The sequence below is a fragment of the Argopecten irradians genome, chromosome 15 (genome assembly GCF_041381155.1).
Source record: "Argopecten irradians isolate NY chromosome 15, Ai_NY, whole genome shotgun sequence".
In the NCBI taxonomy this organism is placed as follows: Eukaryota; Metazoa; Mollusca; class Bivalvia; order Pectinida; family Pectinidae; genus Argopecten; species Argopecten irradians.
Genome location: NC_091148.1, coordinates 4,961,321 through 4,979,880, shown reverse-complemented (window position 1 = coordinate 4,979,880; position 18,560 = coordinate 4,961,321). Strand labels below are relative to the sequence as shown.

Here is an 18,560-nt window from a genome sequence, read left to right as displayed (position 1 = left end):
TATTTAAGTTTTGAAAAGAAAATTTTACAACAATTTAAGGGAGATAACTCTTTTGCACACTCCATTCACACATCACACATAATATAAATCGTCTTTATTTACCAATATATAGGTGAACATCATGAAGTAATTGTCTGTTTATAGTTTCGTCACAGTCATGACAGCCTTGAAGAAGAATATTGATATCAATATGGTTATGATTTAGACCTCAGTTCTTTATTACCAATTGTATTCCAGAAAACTTTAATTATTTAAATTTGGTCCTATTTCTACTGTAAATTGTACTGAATATCTTTATTATCCAACAATGAAAAGATATTCAGCAATATTTGCAGCAAGAATAGGTCCAAAATTCGGGTCGCAAATTCACTCGGCAATTTTATTTTTGACAGCAAAATTTACTTTGAAAAAATAATTTGTTTTACTTCCTGGCTCTCTATCTAAAAACGTCCGCTTTGAAAACAAGAACATAAAAACGAAAAACGAAATATCTGAAAGACAACAATAACAAAACAACAAGCGAATCTGTATCAATACAATCGAGTGGGCGTCAGAACGCTTGTTTTTGAAGGGAATAAACACCGTTGTGATAAAGACCTGTATAATAAGAAGTTTTCTCTAAACGTAAATAAATTACAAAACATTAATTTTGCTGGAACACTTAAAAATCTTTCTTATTTCAGAACACCTCGAATTTTGAAGATACATTTACATTGAATTATAATTCTATTATGATTATGATATTATGAAATTTGATAATCAATAAATGTATTTGCACTACTACGGAGAATATGATTTATGATTTTAACAAGATTCACTTCCTTTCCGAATTTTTTCCGAATAAAAAACTTCTTAAAGACAAATATAACATAAGAATATATATATGTATATATCGTTGACCTGAGTTGAGGTTACAACACTAAACAAAAGCTGTTTTATGGCTATTCTATGAAATGTGGGGTTAGTTAGCTAGGCTAATGTTTTTTATACTTGTAAACAGCTGCCATGATATTGAAATCGATTCATTTACAATACAATGCAATATTTATAATACAGTAGTGTAAATAGCATCCATGATGCTGTACAGAAAACCAACTTGCTTTCGCGTACGATTAATTTTCGCGAGTTTCGCGATCAAGGTAAACGTGCGTAAAATCTATCTCCGTGAGTTGATATCTTCCTCAATTCTTGCACCAAAAGTTTTTGATTTTATTTTTTTTTTCTATTTTAAAGTTGTATTTCATGTAATTTTCACTGGAACGATATATCGTTTTAACATTTTATTTTTGAATATGGACATGTAAATGATGATTTTCCTTCCCAAAACCATATGTCAGTCTATAAAAGAGCCGAAATCTTGGGATCATATATTACTGGTTTTGAATAAAAAACCCTAAATCTACGCCATATTCAGTACCTTCGGGTTTTGTCGGAATTCTGAATCGTTTCACGTGACTGACGGCCATACGTCCTGCACGTGGTGATCCAATTACAAGTAACTAGCGTAAGCGCACATGTGTTTGTTAACGTTTTCCTTCTGGCTAATATGAGCAAATCGTGCTGGTTAATGTCCACAGAGCGAGTATTTGAAACATCTAATTCACACCTTGCCGTAATTCAATATTGTGTGTATCTAAAATTGTAAAGTGCGAGCATTATTGTCTTTGTAGATCCAGTCTGCTGAGGTCGACCACGTGTTTTATTTACGAAAAATTGTTGACATTTCGCTTGGTTTCACAACTCTCGTGTTACTTCGAGATTGTCGCAACGATGTTCAGAAGAGTTCCGAATGATTCGGCATCTTTTGAGCCTATTTTTTACGTGTACACGTTAAAAAGATTTTTTCACTTTTATAATTAAAATACTTCCAGTGCTGCAACTTAATAAAAAGTGGTAAAATTAGAAAGTTTAAACCTCCGGCAGACTGAGAAAAAATGTGTATAGCACCTATACAGTTCTTACTATGACAAAAAGAGCGAAAGTGATAGACCATACAACTTTAATCCACACAACTCAATCTCCACTAAAATGTTTTGTAACAAAAATCGCGAAATTGCGTAGCCGCGAAGGAAAATAGTTTTAGGGTAAATGAAATATCAATTAAAGTAAGAATGTCCTGCCAGATCTGACTTACAAGATACTGTAATTATTATATTATTGAAACGTATTAAGTATCAAGTTCGTCGAGAATTATGAACACAGCTTAACTTATTTAAAATTGTTTACTTGTAATCACATAAGGTAAACATAGATTGACGTCGAGTTCTCTGGTCAACGACACACATATATCATAGGATCATAACTAAATGTTCATACAAATTCCAATACTGTAGGGCCACCCCGCTGGCTGAGTGGTGAAGATGTCTCGACATATTACCGCAAGCCCTCCACCTCTGGGTCGAATCCCATGTGGGGCAGTTAACAGGTACTGACTGCTGGTCGGTGGTTTTTCTCCGGGTATGCCGGCTTTTCTCTACCAACAAACCTGGCATGTTCTTACATGACCCTGGCTTTAAATAGGACAGTAATCTAATAAAACCCAACCCAATACTTAAGTCATCAGCTGATATAAAGATTGATATCGACACATTTACATTAGGCTAACATCATAGATTGACATCGTGTTCTTATCAGTGACACGCATGATTCATCAATAAAGTACAGGCTTCATTGGCTCAACTTTCACAGGATTGTTGCCAGAACGTATAATATCAATGTATTAATTTATAAAAAATAAAAAAATTCTATCATTAAAATCTAATACTATTAGAATGAGGAAAAACGGTATAAAGCTAGTATATTAATAATCCGAAATAAAAGGCCAAAATAAATTCAAAGCAAAATCAAAATCATTTCTATGGAATATATATTCAGCCACTATAGGGCCTTCTTCAGTCCGAAATAACACTAACACAACGTGTTCGTCTACATTATTGTTTACATCTATTGTGTGCAGGTACGAAATGTCTCGGCCCGTTTGATGTATACGGCGGGTTATTTCGACCCAATAATATTATTAGATCTGAGTGGAAAGAAAAAAAAAGTTATATGTACCGTAAATCAGCGAAAATTTTGACCTGTCATTTATTCGTCAGTTATCTATCAAAAACCATAAGGTTTGAGTTAAACTGTAAAAATCATTCAAATAGAGAGACAAATATGTGTGAAACCGTATAAGCATAAGTTACAATATAGAATGTATACCCTGTAATTTTTTTGTTTATTTTGCTTTATGATATTTATGTGTTTAGAAGGAACCATAACTCCAATAGCCACTTTACAATTCCTTATAACACTATAAAACTGTGGAATGAAATTGAAACGAACAACTTTGATTCATGGTGTACCCATTCGCTGGGACATAATGATATGAATTTTTTTGGGCCCAATTATTTTTTCTTAATATTTTATCTTAAAATACATTAGGAAAATTAATCCACTCAGTGATGGTAATGATGTAACGTAAGTATCTTTTGAAACTGAAGACAAATACTGATTCGTCTGCTCCTGGTTTTGATGGCGAAAAATATCATATGTTAGCGGTGTTGAACTTTTGAAATTCCAAAAGGCTAAATAGGTGTACACTATGGGGTTAGGGTTGTAGGGTGTTGGTAAGGGTAGATAGATATGTAAATCGGGGCTAATTACTAGATAATTGATTCAGACATGAACAAGGGTTTAATCACAGTTTTAGAGAGAGGAGTGGAGGGGATGAGAGAGAGGGGGAAGGGTCAACATTGTATTTACAATATTTACTCCCACTACGCTGCTGCATCTACCAGTCATAATTTGAATTAATTTTGTGTAGTTAAAGTGGTCTCGCTATGACGTCAAATATTGCTTACGTCATCATTGGAACGTTTAAAATTATACGATAATCTATGGTTGGCTAATGGGTGTTCTTCTCTGTCTAGTTCTTATGGTAAACTAATATTGTAACTTTGAATTTGAACCAACTGGCGATATTCAGTGTATAGAGACCGCAGAACCAAATTATTTTCCATAGACGACAATGTTAACGTTTGCCACTGTCCAGGTTAAATGAAGTTTTCATGTCCTGTCATTCATCGCTCATTTTGAAGAGGGTCATCTCACAAAACTGTGAGTAAAAATGGTAAAGAAGTACCATATAGCTGAACTTTTTATGTGAGGAGATCCATCTTTCGTTGAATTCCGCACTATAATTTGAACAAAATTCTCATAAAATTCCTATCTTAATTATCTCCCCTTTCAGAAACAGACTAAAAAGAATTCCAAAATTTCTTTACATATCTAACATCTACATTTGTTATACCCCTATGAAATAGTTCCTATATAAACTCTATTGCCAAAAATGCCAATATATGAACTGTTCCGTCGAGCGGTCCAAAACACTGTTAAAATCGACTGTTAAAATGTGCTGTTGGACCGGAGTGACGTCACACCTACAATTCGTGACGTCAATGCATTGTTTTGAGTCAATGGGTATAACAAAACAGTTATCGACTGGGTTTTCGGGCAACAGATGATTTGTTGGACCCTCACACAAACTGTTGCCCTTGGTCTTCGGCCTCGGGCAACAGTTTGTCTTCGGGTTCAACAAATCATCTGTTGCCCTCAACCCCAGTCAACAACTGTATAATATTGCCCTACCCACACCTTAAACATTTGAAGTTGATGCGCTATCAATACCCAATCAGCAGTGACCAACTTTATAATATCCATACTTCCTAAACGAAAATTTCTGATCATTTTCGACAAACCGTGTTTGCTTCAGGATTATGTAATGCCTGTACTCTACGACTGGCGGTAAAATTCATCCATATTTCGTCATAAGACGAGTTCATGTCATAATTACAGAAACAATGGGTATAGAAAGATACAAAAGTACCTGTTTGACGGTGTTGATTTTAACACCTATTTCAATGATGATGTGATTTTTGTATTGTTTAATTGGAATTTTATTTCACAATTCAGAAGAGGACCAAAAATATCATTTAACATCCCATTTAACATCCCAAAATACCACCAAGCAGATATTTATAAACATGTGAAAAAGAAGCTGAACCTGAATGCATTGTGGGATTTCTTCGACTCACTGAACCTGGAGGAGTACGACTTATTTGTGGCCTCTGACACCGATATGGTGAAGGAACTCGCTAAACATCGTTACCCTGGAAACGTGGTTGATACACCAGGGAAAATAACACATATAGATAAGCCACATTTGAACGATCCGACCGAAGGCTTCCTGAAACAACTTTTAGATTTTTATGTATTGATGGAATGTGATATACTAATCATTCCGCCGGATAGTGGATTCAGTAAGTTAGCGGTTTTTCTTCGGGATAAGGACGGTGTTTATTGTTGGAAGGACAACGGTGATGTATTACCGTGTTCAAGATACACAATGATGGATATATTTCCTATAGGAAAATTCGGCGAGCAGAAATATGAGATTTATATCCCTTACCCAGCAGGAAACAGAAACCATTTAGACTCAATAGAACGTTCGAAAGTATACTTGAATGGCTGCCTTAGCAGTACCAGTTCTCACCGCTAGCCTGCGATAACAAATATATTGACACAAGATCTTGACCAAGTGATCTCTTCATTTTTGACTCAGGATTCCGCCAACGAGCTAGATATGAAGTTTTGGCATCGTTTAGAAAAAATTCAGCATTCAACCATTGTAAGTCAAATAAAAGATGAACTTTTTACCCTTTGATTCTTAACTTTTCCTTAAAAAACTTCGATAGCATGTGGGCCTAACACACAAATACTTCAAACATTGTCAAAACTTCGAAATGCATATGCATATACCTATTGAGAAAGATAACTTAATTATTTCCAACTAACTAGAAATATACTAACTAAATCCCTGATAGCGATAACAACTTTCAACAATCAAAGTTTAATATCTCTGTCTGCCAAACATCTTGTGGACGGATCAATTTCAAAATGCCATATGCTTAAATATCTATTCATTCAGTATGAATTGGAATAATTGTATCATTACGGTATGTCATTAATGAGGTTCTATAAAGTTTGAAACGAATATGAATAAAAGTTAAAAATAATTTAGAGTCTAACTTCATCTACATGAAAAAACATTCTGGATTACTGCACTCAACTCTACTGCTTTGATACTTCATAAGGTTTTAAATTTGTAGATCATTTTTTTCTATACTGGGGCATATTTTCGGTTCACCAACTTTTTGCCATTGAAAAAATTCAAACTACTCCCAATATCAATAATTCTGTGTTACTATACGCTCATTACACACATTGATGAATTTACTACCGTTGACAAGGGGACCATCCAGTAGTACTATTACAAAGTGAATAAGAACTGCGCAGATTTTATAAGGAAATAAGCTACATTTGTATATGTAAAATGTTTAATATAATCAATATCTAAACGTAACATTTCACCTGACACACATATTGTCACATGTAAGTACCAGACGTTCACCTGCATTTTCACCTGTAGATACGAGTTTTGAGTAAATTCTGTGGCGAATTAAGGAGTTACAGATTTTTTTATTTAGATTTCTGTGCACAAGAAAGTCATAAACAATTGATTTTGAGTTTTTTGTTGATTCACAATCTAGAGGTTCTAAGGATTAAAATGGTGTTTTCAGTGCGTCAACATTTGACAATTTTACATTAAATGTATGTAACATTTGACAATTTTACATTAAATGTATGTAACCTTTGGTTTGTGACGTTTTTCATGTTTTACCTCCGCTGTTTAACATCATTTTTGACGACGTCATCATTGAAATTAGTTGTATAACACTTTGTTTTTTAATTGATGAATAATACAGATGTATGTTACATGCTTTATATATATACTGCATGGACTTAATTTACATTTCATGTTCTCACACTACCTCAACCACATCTCTTTCACGAATTATTACAATCTCACACCCAACTTGTACCTCTTCGTGCCCTCTCATATTATCTCAACATGATGTCTCACTTTAATTTCTTAATTGACTTAACATACTGTGAATCATATGATTAACTGACAGATAAAGATAAAACACATTACAGATATGCAGAAATAAATTTCCAAAATTCTTCGAAAGGAATTGCTGAATTATAAACATAAACATGTTGTTTAATACAAAAGAATAATGCAAAGAGTTACAAGTACAATAATTTACAAACATATAGCTTATTACAGTTAGAAATTAACAACTGCAGGATACCCCCCTCCCCATAAATAAGCACTATTGAGCAATCCAAAGAGTAAATCACCCCCCCCCCCAACCCCCCCCCCAAAAAAAAAAAAAAAAAAAAAAAAAACAACTATGGAGTAGTAATGAAAATTAAAATTATGTGTTCAGATTCCAAATGTTTGACTAACTGAGTACCCTTACAGTGGCTACATACACACTCGGCCACTGCGGCCTAATAACTAACTTAAAAATCACAACCAAGAAAATAAACACCTTATTATTCTAGGTTAACAATACGTTAAGGTTTTATTGTAATTTTGTGTTTAAATCAATTGAATAATTCCAAAAATGGAGAAAAAAAGTACCTGTATTGGTTGAAGAAAAGTGGAAGTGTGATATTTGCTAATCCCAGGTACAACTTTGAAAACAGGTTTAAAAAATTGCTTCCAGTCCCTCCATATCCATGAGTTTGGCGACAGCTCGCTATTAACATCTTCCTGGTTATGTGTGGATGACGCATCGATGGTCACTTTGAGGTCGGACAAACTATCGACATCATTCCTCCGAATTTTCCTTCTGGCAATACCAAACATCCCATCTATAAGACATCGAGCGTGGTATGGTTTAACGCAGTGTGAAGTTGGATGTCTTTGTGGTAACCATTTGCGACCCTCCATGCGAGATAGCTTGTGACAACCTGAATAATTAGAACATACAAATAACACTGCATTGTACAAAGCAGAACCAACACTCTTATTGATCTGTTACCATAAAATGGGTTGGAACATGTCATATATGGATATTTTGTTAAAACAGTATTGCACATAATCACACAATACTTACAGGAAAAAGTCATTTGGAGTCAGAGACTTATAGATTATAGTTTCATATCGGTAATATTGTGATGATTGTATTAATCACATGACTGGAAAGACATGTAAAAAATCTGCATGAATATACCACTGTATGCAGTGTGCACTGACAATCTGTCACTGCTGTCACATCACATGTACTTTTTAATGTACATATGTATTGTAAAAAGAGTACGTAGTACTACAAAATTAGTTCTGAAATTAATAAAATGTAAATCTAGTATGTTAATTTACATTATAATTACAAACAGTGCACATGATTTTTTTAAAGAGATATCTGCATTAAGATAAACTGTCTTTTCCCTTCCCCTTGATGCTCAAAATAGTGGTGAAGCATTGATATCACATAGTTGGCTGAGTGGCTCTGTGATCCATCCAGACCTATGCACTGATCCTCACCAAACAAGTAGTTTGTCTGTAATGTGCGGCCATCATTACAAATACCAAACAGATTGGCTTTATATGGAGATCTTAAAATAAAAACAAATATAGTATATTCTCATAAAACTTCATTGATTCAGGAGAGAAAGTATGATCCAGTGTTAAATATATCAGATTAATGATGGTGAATTTGATAGGACAGAAATATTGAAAGTGATACTAATCAAATAAGTTCTTACAAAACAAATTATGACATAGGTTTACTTTGGTTTATTTGATTGATTTTAATTACCGGGTATATTTTACTTCTTGTAAATGGACAGGACTAATACAGAATATGCCAAATTTAAGAGATATAGCGAAAAATAGAATACCAAGAAAAAAAATCTCTGACCTACTGACAGTACTTTATAACTGCCTATGTGGTTTGATCTACCATGAAAATGTATTAAACATCTGCAAGGAATTTAAATTGTTTCTATCACCACTTCAAAATGTAAAAAGCACAGTCACTGAATTATTATCTCTCCTTCAACTGAAATATATAGGTGTATAGTTTGCATTTAAAAAAGGATTACCTGAAGTACAAAGCACCTTCCTGTCTACAATGGGTGGGTAGAAGTACACTCTGGGCAAAATCAAAGGTGTAGTGGACATCATCGAGGTCTAGGGAGGCAGGAGGAATAGGAACATGTGACTAGGGGTGATCTCGGAGACCTGCAATAGCAGCCTGATACCTTTCTCGATAATGATCTCTCTCCATTTGAGCTGATGAAATGAGGTTAACAAATTATGTAGTGGCCTCCATTTCGTCCGTCTCTGTGATAGCCTATAATGTACAAAAAATCTTGTCAAAACATATATTTGTTATTTATATTTTACAATATTTCATTTTTAGCTAGTTGATTAATTTAGACACACACAAAAATCACTGCTTAAAAGATATTTAAAAAAATTCAATAATTTCTTTTGTTTACAAAACGTTGTTTTGATTTTCATTTGTTATTTCGTTTCTTAAGGTTTTTTTTAGTTTATACATTGTACCTGTATCATTAGGAAGTACATGTATTATGACAATTTAAATATCTTTGCATATATGCATAGCAATAATTATCATACCTTCTGTATGCGATTACTGGAGGATTCACGCTTGTGACAAGCATCAGTCTTACAGGACATAAATTGAATGAGACACTGATGCCAAATTCTCCTGAATGTTGTTTTGGAAAGACATCTGTTTCCTAGTGCTTCACTGTTGAAGATTAAAAAAATATTTATTATTCTAAAGCCCAAAGAATTTAACAAAACTTTTAAAAGATACTGTATTCTAGCCATTGAGTAAACAAAAGCACACATGTGTAATTATGTTAATGATGATACAGTAATATAATCTATTATCATATATGGTATAGGGCATCATCGATAATCCAGGGGTTCCAATAACTTACAATCTCTATATCCCTGGACTATCTCATGTAGTCACTGTTGTAAACTGTTGTTGACTGTGTTGCTTTAATGTTGGGCATCACTCTCTGGAATGCCTTCAATTTTACTTTGAGATAGTCCAGGGGTATAGAGATTGTAAGTGATCGGAACCTCTGGGGTATGGAAGATGGGTATATGGTGACATTAATTCATTATGAGTTTTAGTATTAATAGATACTAGATATGAGGTTAATATAATACTTACAGACAAACTTAAGTGTACTTCTTATGAACAGATATATACGTGTCACTGCCAGGTAGATAAATTGGCGGAAAGCTATCTCGTCCACATGGGGCAGCAGGCTGAGGCAATCCCATTTCATCGGCATACCTAATAGATGAAAAACAACAACTTATGTTTTAAAATTTCTGAAATTTTGAAGTAAAATGACTAGGGATTTATAATGTTATAGTCTATGATTTGTAATATAACTTTTGCTAAAATCAAATAAAATTGAAATTAATAATTTAGAGCATTTCATTCATTCTGTAGAGTATTTGAATATTCTGCTGTTTAGAATGTCATCTACAAATACTGTAGTTTATAGGAGGACTTAGAGTTATAACTATAAACTACATCATGCACGAAAATACACTGTACACACCTTGAGATGCAACTGCCCCACATACTGACGGATAACTACTGACGGATAAACTTGTGATTTATCCGTCAATACGAAATGCTTTATCCGTCAATACGATCACGTGAATTTGTTCCACATCTGACGGAACATTTTCTAACTTGACCCCGAACTTGAAACGTCATTCAGTCCCGCTAAAAGTAACGTCATAATCACCGGAATGACGTCATTTTTACGATATCGAAAATCTTGTATGGCTGTGTCGTCTTTTTCTTGGCCCATGATAAAGGTATGTACTATAAAGTAACTTTTTGATGGTTTACATTGTTTCAGGGATATAACACACTGAATAGGTATACTAGTACTATTTGCAAATGCGCTTATATATTTCCCAGGGCAGTAAAAAGGAGTATACATTGTACTCTCATTCGGTTTAGTGAATAAATCTTTTCCTGCGCATCAAAGGAGCGTCTCGCTTAGAGCGAAACCAAGTAAATAACTGGCAATTTGCTTTCGTTTTGAATGCCCTAATGGTTGCGGGTTAAACAGAACACACGGCTAGTATCTTACAATACAAGTTTTCATCTCGGCTTTCCTAAGTTTCCTTGTATTGTAGGATACTAACCATGAATTTGCCATGTACTACTTGTTGTACATGGTCATATGTTACAGCATTCATGGAACTGGTAGTCAAACCGATGTCGTTTCACATTAGGCCTAGATACACCCATCCTCGATACTCCAGGGGTTCCGATCACTTACGATCTCTACACCCCTGGACTATCTCATCGTAAAACTGGAGGCAACAGAACAGAACAGGTAATTTAGTCCTTTGATGTATCAAAAGAACCGTATAACGGTACACTGTGGTTGACTATGTGGCTTTGAAGTTGGGCGTCGCTCTCTCTGTAGTCTGCAAAGGAAATCTTTGCTGGTCTGTGATTGGTCAAATATTTTCAGCTGAGCTGCCTTCAATTTCACTATGAGATAGCCCAGGGGTGTAGAGATCGTAAGTGATCGGAACCCCTGGAGTATCGAGGATGAGATACACCATCCATACTACTTGTTGTACCACACGCCTGAAGCTGGCAAATTAAAATGTCATACCCTGAATGTTCACCTATGCTGCAATCTCATTGGCTGGCTATATAAAGGCTCTCTTCTCGGGACGCATCTTAGTTTATCTCTGGCGTCAGCTACGCAGCAGAGACACATCGTAAAAAGGGAAGACTGCAGCATAGGCCTAGAGCATGCATATTTTATCCGGATCGGCCACCGCGAATATTAATTAGCTGCCGTTCAAGGTGTTTGTCATAATGGGGCGTATATCGTCTTAATGACGGCACTCATCACTTCCAATGTCGAAATCACACTCATCTTCCTGGAACTGATGATGATCACCGCTAACCTGACTCGATACGTGTACTTCATCATTACTGTTTCCGCGGCTCGTAGATGAGGAGAACAAATGGCTAAAATCGGTATCTATCTCTGCCGCCAGCTCACTATCGCATCCAACAACATTAAAATTTGGTGGAACAGACATCGTAAACTTCCTCGTGCCTTACAATCAACAATGTCTTTCTGTCACATCTTCGTAATATCATTTAATTATGATATATATTCAATTGAATGTGTTAATGAATCTAGGTATATGTCATGGATGACTGACATGTGTCGCCATTTGGTATAAATATAGTGTCGTTGTTGGGTTTTATAGACCTCGTGTTGACTTATGTATTTCGAACCAGGTAATAAGCATATCATTGGTCGATGTTTTGTACCTTTAGATATTTACCTATGGCTTCCGCTTAAAAACATGATAGTTTCACGATTTACGATAACATTATATATGCACGACACGTGTCTATGCTGAGCGTCTCAGAAAACTTGTAAAATCATTTAATCAAAATTTGATTTGTGGACAAAACGGTTTAAAACGACTTCAGTAGTATAATAGTTCCTGTCAGAAAGTCACAAAATATTGCTGACTAGAGATTCGCTCCTGCATTTTTTGTGGTCCCTAATTATCTCCTGTCAAATTTTGTACTGTGGAAGAACTGTTCTATTATACCACAATGAAAAAATATGAATACCAAGTCAAAAAGTATGTCATCAAGAAAAGGACCGAAAATACCGAGTGCGCAAGATTTCTCTTCATAAAATTTCAACCTTGGACCAGGAAGCAAGTTAACTTTGAAAAAATTTTTGTTTTGGTAATTACATGACTCTATTCAAACAAAAATATCCGCTTATATGAATAATCAAAAGAACATAGCCATTCAGAGCAATGATCATTTCTGGAGAAGAAACCGTACGAAAAATTCAAAGCGAATCTAGTATCATGCCGGCAATCGAGTGGGTGTCAGAAACACTTGTTTTTTTTTTAAACGGAATGAATCACCTTGATGCTGATATAAGAACCTGCATGTAATATGAATATGGCGACAGGTAGAATATATTTTCAGACCTTCGGTAACCTCGAGACATCACAAAAAGCTGAATTTCTCCAAAAGTTAAGTAATGTTATCGGAAAACAGTAATGATAACTGGAACAAAAAAATCATCATTCTTATTTCCAGAACAGTTTTTCGAAATTTTTGAAGATTTACCTTTAATACTTAATATTTTTAATTATGATAATGACAATTATTAATGAAATTGACTAATCAATATATAATAAAAATGAGACCCTCCTAATAATAAGAAGTTTACTGGCGACACTGAATATTGTACATCCTGGGAAACAGAGACACGAAATAGTTTTCTTCCTAAACGAAATATAAGTTAACAAAAATATCAATATAGCTGGAACACATATAAACTCCGTATCATATTTTCAACACTGAGGTTAGCGAATCTTTTGAAGGATACTAATTGAAGTAAATTTTTTTATGAATGAATAGGGTTATAAGTGGTCAATTTGAGTAGTACCAAGTGATTATGTTTATATAGACCCCACTACGGAGATAAAGCTATATTTGGTATCCCCACTATGATAATACACAAGATCAATGCATTCTAGCGTTATGTTTTATGGTTGCATAGCTTGTAAATCAAATGTGGAAATACAATCAAAACTTCTTGATTTAAGAATTATTAACAAGGACTCACACTCCTTTCCGAACACAAAAATTCCTTAAGAGACTAAATTAAAACATCAAAAATATATATATGGTATATTATACGTTAGAACCTGAGGTTGAGCTGTATTTTTTATGGCTATTACTATGAAAATGTGTGGTTAGTTATAGCTAAGCTAAGTTTCTTTAACATACTTGTAAACAGCTGACATTAACATTAGATATCGATTACATTTACAATAATATACAATAACTATTAACAGCAGTAGCGTTAAATTATATTCCAAAGGCACGGTAATACTAACTGTCTTGTACTTGCGATTTATTTTTCTGCGAGTTACGCTGATAGCACGAGGTTCCATTTGTTTGAAATTTATATACTCCGCGTAATTGCTTATCTACCACAGTTTCTTTGCACCATAACAATTGTAACAATGTATTTCTTTGCAATTTTAATCCGCGAAGACACAATATCCGCGATGAGCGGACGTGTTCGGGACGGAAATCGCAAAAATTAAGTAGCCGCGAATGAAAATATTTTTACAGTAAATGAATTACCAATTAGAGTAAGAATGTCCAGCCAGATCTGACTTAGAAGGCACTATAATTATTATATCAACAAAACGTATAAATGATGCTCAATCGCCAACAGAGAATAAACTAGATCCATTATTTGAACAACAATTGGTGTGTAATCGTGTATATAGATATCTATATATGTGACGGCGAATGACAAAATGGGCCAAGATACGGCGATTATGACGTCGGAATAAATGACGTTATAAAGTTACGCACATATTTTGCCGACGTCACCACGTGTATTTGCGGGAACTTTCAATAAAATACGGTTCATTTTATGTATAAACTAAACTACATGTACTACTGTACAGTAACAATACATAATATGAAGGGTAGACTGGTGAGTATCGGTTGGTCGGTATGTATATGTAGGTACTTTCTAACAAAAATATCAATAAATGAATGAAGATAGTTGCAAACAGCACACTAGAAAAAATATTGAGATTGTTTTTCTCTTCGTTAGTGTAGAGATGGGCAATTAGAATATTCATGGTAATCAAAGATAAGAATTTGGACACAACTTCTGATATATATGATCGCAATCAAGTAAGTGTAATTCCGTTATTAAACTGAATTCTCCAGATATGCCACATGTCATGGGATGCAACAAAAATACATTTATAAATAAATTTTGATACAGTTTTTAAACTAGTATTTACTCTTATCTATGAAATATATTGTTTCTCTCCACGTGATATTCTGGTAAATTATCAACACTTTGCTCTTTTACCAATTAATGATTTTGTTTTTTTGCAGAGATAGTCTGTATCTATAAATAAGAGCAAATATATCGAAAATGCAAAAGCCGTATTTAAAATGTCAGTTTGATAAATCTCGGAACCTATATACAATTGATATACATTGTCTAGCGCAAATTATCAACGGGTGATACGAGAAACTATAAACATTGCAAACAACGGGTAAGGTTTATTGTTTAAGAGACAAAGTAAGGGTAAGAAGAATGTGTGAGAGAGTTTCTCCTATCAGAAATGATTTAATGAGTGTCATAGGTTAGCAGATTTCATCGTGTGAGAGGATATTGAAGTTACTGTAAGCTGAACCAACAGGTGTTAATTTAGACTCTACTACAATGTACAATATTTTATCTCTTTACATAATACACATATGCTATGTAATTTAGTAGGAGAGTAGAAATAATCGTATGTACAGCCACACAACTGTGGCATGTTGGATGATCTTTATGTTGTTTGTACGATGAATAAGTGTAAGTCAATTGCTCTGATTCATGGCAGAAGTATTAGAAGATTGTCTATTTTCTTGTTAGTAAATCTATGCGAACGCGAGTATTAAAAAAGGTAATTCTCGGTATTTATATTAGTGGACGTCCGTATAGTCTATGTACTTATGCTTTGGTCAACAACCCATTCCTCGATTATGTTTAAATGTATCGTAATCTAGGCATGAGTTTTCTAAGCCATATTTTGCGTGTATCCGTGCCAGACACACCAGACATGTGCGCCGGCCGAGTTGCCGACGTCTCGACAGACAGCTGTCGAGGGACCGTGCTCGAAGAGTTTTAGAAGCTCTGAAGTTTAAAAATATAGCTAGTGGTCTCCCCCCCGCCCGTAGATTTTTCCTATACGGCGCCTAGTATATTCATTCACATTTCGTTTAAGCATTCATCCGATACTCGGACGGGAATCGAGCGGAAATCAACATTGCCCGACATTTGGCCGGGCCTGGTACAAATGTCCTTCATTGTAACGGCGATATTCGTACGATGTCTGGTGAATAGGCCGGTTATCGTCCGGACATCGTATGATAATTGGCCGATTAGCAGTATATGTTCGGTTGATGTTCACTGCCTCGCCGTACCCCCTCCCCCACGCCAAAAAACAACAACAAACAGATAAACAAAAAACAGCCGCCAAACGATTACCGCACGGCCTCCTTTTATGTAAATTATGTCTGATTAATTTTAGACCGGTGTTGTCATATATCGGAAAATGGCCCAAAACCAGCGATGTACTTCCGATTACCCCCTTTCTCCAGATACCGGCCGATCATTGTGGCGAAAGCACTAATTTTGATGACATTATACAGTACATGGTGCAGGGAGTTGTCAAGGACGAAGATGATTTATATACATTTGCACAGTGAGGATCCCGCACACCAACCCCACCCGGTCTAGTTAAATTACTCATCAATGCTGAAATCTTAGAGTGAGACATTAGTTTTCAGTTCATCTACACCATCTAGAAATTTAAATTTTACTCAAATTCTTAGGAGTTTTATGTACAAAAAAAATATTTTAGAAACCACAGGGGTCTAAGAATTAGTTGCAATGTATATCAATTTGTATCTGTGTACCAGAGTGTACATATATTGGTTTTAGGTGTCTTATAATCATGATAAAAACCGGTGGAATTTTTGATCTAGAGCATTAGGACATGTATAGTGATCTATTGACACTGTGGTGGGCTCAAATTGATATAAATTGTTACTTATTCTCAGACCTCTCTGTTTGCAACATGTTTTGCGTCTTTTTCTTCTCAGTCGAGTTTATTGCAATATCTAAAGACCCTGTCTACAGCATATTCTCTTTACGTTTTCATTTAAAATATATATAAAGTAGAACTCTAACAATTAGGTTTAGTTTTTGAATTGTCTAGCAGATATATAGAAAGGAAAGAGTCTGAAATGTAAATGCGATCACCCGTTTCTTAAATTCGATCACTCTATCCACAGTTTTTTGTTGTATATGCCATATTGGGTCAGTCTTCTATAAATACAAAATGAAAAATGTGAATCGGAGAACTAACTTTTGTAAATAAACTATGCTTCTGTTATGGTAGCGAAAAATATCATACGTTAGCGGTGTTTGCATCTTTAAAACAACAGAAAATTCTAAAAGACTAAATATAATTTATTCAGAAATGAAAAAAAAAACACAATAATTATTGTTTTAAGAGAGGAGAGAGAGAGGATGAAGAGAGAGAGAGAGAAAAAAAAAACATCAATATTTAGAGAGAGGAGAGAGAGAGGATGAGAGAGAGAGAGTTCAACATCATATTTTAGAGAGAGGAGAGGAGAGGAGAGGATGAGAGAGAGAGTCAGGAGAGAGAGAGGAGAGAGAGAGAGAGATGAGAGAGAGAGAGTAAAGTCAACATCATATTTAGAGAGAGGAGAGAGAGAGAGAGAGAGAGAGAGAGAGAGAGAAAGTCAACATCATATTTAGAGAGAGAGAGAGAGAGAGAGAGAGAGAGTAAAGTCAACATTAGAGAGAGAGAGGAGAGGGAGAGAGAGAGAGAGTAGGTCAACAAGATCATATTTAGAGAGAGAGAGAGAGAGGAGAGAGAGAGAGAGAGAGAGAGTAAAGTCAACATCATATTTAGAGAGAGGAGAGGGAGAGAGAGAGAGAGTCAACATCATAGAGAGAGGGAGAGAGAGAGAGAGAGTGAGAGAGAGAGTAAAGTCAGAGAGAGAGGAGAGGGAGAGGAGAGAGAGAGAGAACATCAGAGAGAGAGGAGAGAGAGATAGAGAGAGAGAGAGAGAGAGAGACCATACTATTAGAGAGAGAGACGGGAGAGTTGAGAGAGAGAGAGAAAGTAATAGTCATATGTAGAGAGAGAGAGAGATATTGAGTAGGAGTAGAAGAGATTTAGAAGAGATAGAGAGATGAGAGAGAGAGAGAGAGAGAGTAGTAAAGTCAAGATCATATAGAGAGGAGGTTGAGAGGAAGGAGGCAGAGTGAAGCAGTAAGAGTAAGAGGAGTTTAGAATTAGAGAGAGCAGAGAGTAAAGTGGAGAGACGCTTGAGAGAGAGATTAGAGAGAGAGTAGAGTAAAGAGTCTAGTAAGACGTAGGAGTAAAGAGAGGAGAGATGACGAGAGAGTAGAGATGATGCTAGCTGATGTAGAGGAGTAGCGAGAGTGTAGGAGGAGCAGAGAAGAGAGAGATCGAGTAGTATGAGAGAAAAAGAAGCGATGAGATGAGTAAAGGTTCTAGAAGTTAAAGTAGTAAAAGCAAGTGAGAAGAAGAGAAGGGAGGTCAAGGAGATCTTACGGAGATAGAAGAAAAGGAGAGAGAGATAAAGGGAGGATAAAGCGAGTTATAAGAATGAGTGAGAGAAGATAAAGAGTAGTAGGAGTGAAAGAAGCAGCAAGAAGAGACAGGTAGAGAATATAAAGAGTAGAAGTGAAGAGAGAGAGAAGAGAGAAGTAGAATGTGAGTCATAAAGTAGGAATAAGCAAAGAGTACAGAGAGATGTAACGTGAGGAGAGTAGGAAACTACGGCAGAAGAGAGCAGAAGGATAGAGAGAACGCAGAAAGTAGATAGTTAGCGAGAGTTTCTGCTAGCAGGGAGAGAGAAGAGAAGAAGTCGTGAATATGGAGGGAGGCAGGACGAGACGAAAAGGGAGAAAATGACAAGTCAGTAGACAGAGAGAGT

The 18,560-nt window shown here is 35.3% G+C and overlaps 2 pseudogenes; one reads left to right on the top strand and one right to left on the bottom strand.

Annotated features, from left to right (window-relative positions):
- The first annotated feature begins 2,771 nt into the window (after positions 1-2,771).
- Positions 2,772-5,542, top strand: LOC138309643 (uncharacterized; annotated as a pseudogene).
- A 1,711-nt stretch (positions 5,543-7,253) lies between these two features.
- On the bottom strand, positions 7,254-9,637 carry LOC138309356 (uncharacterized; annotated as a pseudogene).
- Positions 9,638-18,560: the final 8,923 nt, after the last annotated feature.